Source organism: Cnephaeus nilssonii, assembly GCF_951640355.1.
Source record: "Cnephaeus nilssonii genome assembly, chromosome: 15".
NCBI classification, from domain to species: domain Eukaryota; kingdom Metazoa; phylum Chordata; class Mammalia; order Chiroptera; family Vespertilionidae; genus Cnephaeus; species Cnephaeus nilssonii.
The window spans coordinates 54,292,625-54,299,292 of NC_137086.1; positions in this window are offsets into that span (position 1 = coordinate 54,292,625).

Here is a 6,668-nt window from a genome sequence, read left to right on the forward strand (position 1 = left end):
CCGGAGCAGCCGGGGATGAGCTGGTGATCCCAACGGCCTGACAGCCTGGCCCAGATTATGAGAGGGATGTCCAACTGCCTGTTTATGGGATCGGGCCTAAACCGGCAGTCGGACATCCCCTGAGGGGTCCCGGAATGAAGAGGGTGCAGGCTGGGCTGAGCGACCTCCCCCGCCCCATGCATGAATTTCATGCACCGGGCCTCTAGTATATATATCTAATCTAATAATAGACAAATATGCAAATTGACCGCACCTTTGCTACACCCAAGCCACGCCCACCAGCCAAGCCACGCCCACCAACCAATCAGGATGAATATGCAAATTATCCAAACAAAGATGGTGGCTAATTTGCATATCGTGACAGCTTAGAAAGAAGCCAAGAGCTGCAGAAGGGAGCAAAGCTGCAGAGAAGCAAGCCAGCCGGGGGGAGGAGAAGGGAGGAGCGGAGGCGGGGCCGGAGGAGAAGGAAGTTGAGCAGGCAGGGCCGGGGGAGAAGGGGCGGGGCCGGGAGAGAAGGGAGGAGCGGAGGCGGGGCCGGGGGAGAAGGAAGGAGCAGAGGCGGGGCCGGGGGAGAAGGGCGGAGCGGAGGCGGGGCCAGGGGAGAAGGGAGGAGCGGAGGCGGGGCCGGGGGAGAAGGGAGGAGCAGAGGCGGGGCCGGGGGAGAAGGGAGGAGAGCGGGCTGGCGGAGAAGGCGGGGCGGGGGAGAAGGGAGGAGCGGAGGCGGGGCCGGGGGAGAAGGGAAAAGTAGAAGGGCTGGCAGAGAAGGCGGGCCGGGGGAGAAGGGAGGAGCGGAGGCGGGGCCAGGGAAGAAGGAAGGAGAGCGGGCTGGCGGAGAAGTTAGAAAAGCAGGGGGGCTGGCGGAGATCGCGGGGCGGGGGACAAGGGAGGAGAGCAGGCAGGGTGGGGTAGACGGCAGCAGGAAACCCTATTGCAGGATTTTTCCTGCAACAGGAACGCTAGTATATATATAAAAGCCTAATATGCAAATTGTCCCCATGGGAGTTCAACTGGGAGACCAATAGCTCGCTATGACATGTGCAGACCACCAGGGGGCAGCGCAGAATGAAGGAAGGCCCTGGTCAGCAGCCAGCAGCTGGGGAAGGAAGGCCCCAGCAGGCAGCTGGAAGGCCCCATCAGCCCTGATTACTGGCCAGGCCTAGGGCCCTACCCATGCACAAATTTTGTCCACCGGGCCTCTAGTTTTTTATAAAAACTCAACAGAGTGGGAATAGAGGGATCATACCTCAACATATTTAAGGCCATATATGACAAACCTACCGCCAACATCATACTCAATGGGCAAAAACTAAAACCATTTCCTGTAAGAACAGAAATAAGACAGGGATGTCCACTTTCACCACTCTTATTCAACACAGTATTGGAAGTCCTTACAACAGAGATCAGACAAGAAGAAAATATATAAGGCACACAAATTGGAAAGGAGGAAGTAAAACTCTCATTATTCGCAGATGATATGATATTGTACATAGAAAACTCTAAAGACTCCACCAAAAAAACCTAGATTTAATAAATGATTTTGGTAATGTAGCAGGATATAAAATCAACACCCAGAAATCAATGGCATTTCCATACACCAATAATTAATTCTCAGAAAGAGAACTAAAAAAAAAAAATCCCATTTACCACTGCAACAAAAAAGTTAATGTACGTAGCCCTAGCTTGTTTTGCTCAGTGGATAGAGCCATCAGCCTGTCGTCTGAAGTATCCAGGGTTTGATTCCCGCCAAGGGCACATGTCCAGGTTGCAGGCTCGATCCCCAGTAGGGGGCCTGCAGGAGGCAGCCAATTAATTATTTCCTCTCATCATTGATGTTTCTATCTCTTCCTCTCCCTTCCTCTGGCATCAAAAAGATATATATATATAAAAAAGAAAGAACGGAAAAGAAAAAAAAGTTAAGATACCTAAGGAATAAACTTAACCAAGGAGGTAAAAACTTGTACTCGAAAAACTACAGGACGTTGTAAAAAGAGACAGAAGAAGATATAAACAAGTGGAACAGTATATCATGTTCATGGATTGGTAGAATTAACATTAAAATGTCCATACCACCCAAGGCAATCTACAGTGTCAATGCAATCTCTATTAAAATACCAACAGCATATTTCACAGATCTAGAACAAATACTCCAAAAATTTATATGGAACCAAAAAGGAGCCCGCATCAATCTTAAGAAAAAAAGAACAAAGTTGGAGAATCACTATACCAGATATCAAGTTATACTTCAAAGCCCAGCTAGTTTGGCTCAGTGGATAGAGCATCGGCCTACGGACTGAAAGGTCCTGGATTCGATTCCGGTCAAGGGCACATGCCCAGGTTGAGGGCTCAGTCCCCAGTGGGGGACGTGCATGCAGGAGGCAGCCGATCAATGATTCTCTCTCATTATTGATGTTTCTATCTCTCCTTCTCCCTTCTTCTCTGAAATCCATAAAAATATATTTTTTAAAAACACACAAACAGCTGAAACCGGTTTGGCTCAGTGGATAGAGCATCGGCCTGCGGACTCAAGGGTCCCGGGTTCGATTCCGGTCAAGGCATGTACCTTGGTTGCAGGCACATCCCCAGTAGGGGGTGTGCAAGAGGCAGCTGATCGATGTTTCTGTCTCATCGCTGTTTCTGGCTCTCTATCCCTCTCTCTTCCTCTCTGTAAAAAATCAATAAAATATATTTAAAAAACAAAACAAAAACAAAAAACAACAACACACAAACAAAAAACAGACTGGTACTGGCACAAGAACAGGCATATAGATCAAAGGAACAGAACAGAGACCCCAGAAACCAACCCAAGCCATTACACTCAATTAATATTTGACAAAGGAGGCAAAAACATACAATGGAGTCAAGACAGTCTCTTCAATAAATAGTGTTGGGAAAACTGGACAGATACATGCAAAAAAAAATGAAACTAGACTACCAACTTACACCATATACAAGAATAAACTCAAAATGGTTAAAAGACTTAACTGTGGAATCTATTGAAGTCATGAAACCATAAAAATCCTAGAAAAAAACATAGACAGCAAAATCTCAGACATCTCTCGTAGCAGTATGTTTACAGATACTAGTATATCTCCTAAGGCAAGGAAACTAAGGAGAAAATAAACAAATGGGACTACATCATAAGTAAAAGCTTCTGCAGAGCAAAAGAAACCATCAACAAAATGAAAAGGGAGCCCACTGTATGGGAGAACATATTTGGCAATGATACATCTGATAAAGGGTTAATATCCAAAATATATAAGGAACTCATACAACTTAACAAAAGGAAGACAAACAACCCAATTAAAAAATGGGCAAATGATCTAAATAGACACTTCTCCAAAATGGACATACAGATGGCCAAAAGACATATGAAAAAATGCTTAATGTCACTGATCATCTGAGAGATGCAAATTAAAACGACAATAAGGTATCACCTCACACCTGTCAGAATGACTACCATCAACAAACAAGTGCTGGAGAGGATGTGGAGAAAAGGGAACCTTAGTACACTGGTGGAAATGCAGGTTGGTGCAGCCATTATAGAAAACAGTATGGCGTTTCCTCAAAAAATTAAATATGGAACTGCCATTTGACCCAGTGATCCCACTTCTAGGAATCAATCAGAAAAAATGTATGCACCCCTAAGTTCATAATGGCACAATTTACAATAGCTAAGATCTGGAAACAGCCCAGTGCCCACCAGTAGATGAAAGGATAAAAAAGCTATGGTACATATATACCATGGAATACTATGCAGCAGTAATAAAAAAGGATATCTTACCCTTTGAGACAGCATGGAGGGACCTGGAGAGTGTTATGCTGGGCAAAATAAGCCAGTCAAGAGAAAGACAAGTATCACATGATCTCACTCATATGTGGAATCTATTGAAGAAAATAAACTGATGAACAAAATAATTTCAGAGACATAGAATCGCAGAACAGACTGCAAAATTTCATAGGGAATGTGGAGAAGCGTAGGTGGGTGGGAAGAGATCAACCAAAAAACTTGTATGCATATATGCATAACCCATGGACACAGACAATAGGGTGGTGAAGGGCTGGGGCAGGAGGCAGAGGCGGGCCAGAAGGGGTAATGAGGGGGAAAAGGGGACATATGTAATACTTTTAATAATAAAAGACTTAATTTTTTAAAAAGCAGAAATTAAACAATGGAAATTATCAATATCAAAAGCTGAGTTTGAAAAAAATTAGTAAACTAGGTAAACTTCTCCAAGACTTACTAAGAAAAGGGAAAAACACAAATGAGCAATATTAGGAATGAAACTATAAATATGGTAGAGAATTATTTTAATGTTATTTACATCAATTTTAAAACAAACAAAGTGGACATTATTCTAGGAAAATAATTATTAAAATCGAATCTGAAATCTAGATATCTATATTGTAAAAGGCCAGTGGCCGTAATGCTGTAATGCCATAACGACCAAACGACCGGTCACCAGGAGGTGCATTGATGGGTCTCGTGGCGCGGTGGGGGTCTGGGTCCCTCCAGGGCGGCGGGTCTGGGTCTTGCTTGATTTCACACACTGGGCCTCTAGTTATTAAAATAACTGAATTGTTAATCAAAAATATCTGCACCATCCTTATCCCCCAAAAAGCACCAGCCACAGACAATTTTACAAATGAGTTTGTACTAAACTTACATAACAGAGTCTTTACATAAGTACAAAAAAGAACCTATAGGCCAATATTACTTATAAACATACTTGCAAAATCCTAGATAAAATATTGGCAAGTTCAAATGCAGCAGTGTATAAAAAATGGTATGTTATGGTAAAAAATAATTAAAAAATATAAAGCTAGCTTAGTATCAGAATATTTACATATTAAAAGGTTAAAAATCCATGTGACCATCTCAAATATGCCAAAAAGTTTATTTAGAAAAGTAAAAATAAATGCTCAGGACCTACTCAAGAAGGCAAATAATCCCTTCCACCAATATTTACAGGGTAAAACAAGATTATTGTCAGAGTAATAAATTTGACAGTAAAATAGTAGTCAAGTTTTCAGGCAAATTTAAATTGGCTAGTTGAAACAAGCGAATATTCTAGAAAAATTAATTGTACTGGACAAAAAGGTGTTCCTAAAGTGTCAACTAAAATTTTTATTGGTACTTCATCTCATGATAAAATTGTGCACCATATAATGAACCTAAAACAGTAATATTATAATGCAAAAAATTAAAATGTAAAAGCCATCAAGACTACATTATAAAATTTTCAAAAGCCTCCTAACATTTAAATAAAAAAAAGGAGGGGATAGTAGAGGAATATCATGTAAGGAAAAATATCCTGTAAGTAAATTACATCTAGAAAATTAATACTTTAGAAAATTAATTGTAAGGCTAAAAGCAAGACACCCATGAAAAACACACAAGGTGACAAAACAAGCCAGAGGAAAATCATTTGGGCAAAAATTGAAAAAGGATCCCCAGTCAAATTTATAGAAAATATTCCTTTATTAACTTTTGGTCGAGAATATGTTTGTATATTTTCAGAAAACAACTCCGAGACTATGTGGATTCCAGCAAGAGAGTAATTGACAGGACTACTCCAGCCACGAAGACAGAAGAGAAGCAGTCCAGAGATGGAAGACGCTGATGTGGCCTTCCCATACTAGCAGTTAGCAGCTGTGCATCACTGCAGATTGCCCAGGACCAAACCAGACAGAGTCGGACCTGCATTACCACCATTTGTCCACCATCCAGAACTGAAATGTCAGTGCTGACATGTACACATAAGGAACTGTTGGACATTGAAATTGGGTCTCAAAAGAACTGTTGGCCCAGAAAGAAACTCACTACACACCAATTCATTTGCCTGTAACCATAACCATTATTGCTTGTCTCATTTTCGGTTCTTATAAGTGTATTTCTAATAGCACATGATCTCACTCATCTAGGGGAAATAATGAACAACATAGACTGATGAACAAGAACAGACCCAGAAACAAGGAGGCATGGATCAGACTGTCGGGCCTCAGGGGGAGGGTAGGGAAGGGTGGGGGTAAAGGGGGAGATCAACCAAGGGACTTGTGTGCAAGCATATGAGCCTAACCAGCGGTTAAGGACAACAGGGGGGTGGGGGCACGTGTGGGGAGGGGTGTGGGATGGGAATGGGGGGACGAGGACAAATATGTGATACCTTAATCAATAAAGAAATTAAATAAAAAAAGAAAAGTAAAAATAGATTTTAAGTATTATTTTACTATTTTTGTTGTAAATATATTTAGCATAAAATGCTATTTTAACCATATTTGAGTGTACAATTAAGTGGCATTCACAAGTCCATTAACCATCACCATTATCTATTTCCAAAATTTTCTATTTCCAAAATTTTTTATCCCAAATAGAAACTCTGTACCCATTAAACAATAACCCCCTTTACCCACAAATCCTGGTAGCCTCTAATCCATTTCTACAAATTTACAAATTCTAGATTTTTCATATAAGTGGGATCATACAATCTTTATCTTTGTTTGGGTTCCTTCACTTAGCATAATGCTTTTAAGTTTCACCCATATTTAAACATATGTCAGAACTTCGTTCTTTTGTGGCTGAATAATATTCCATTGTGTGTATGCACCACATTTCATTACTCCAGTAACCTGCTGATGGACACGGGTTGTTTATACTTTTAGCTACTGTG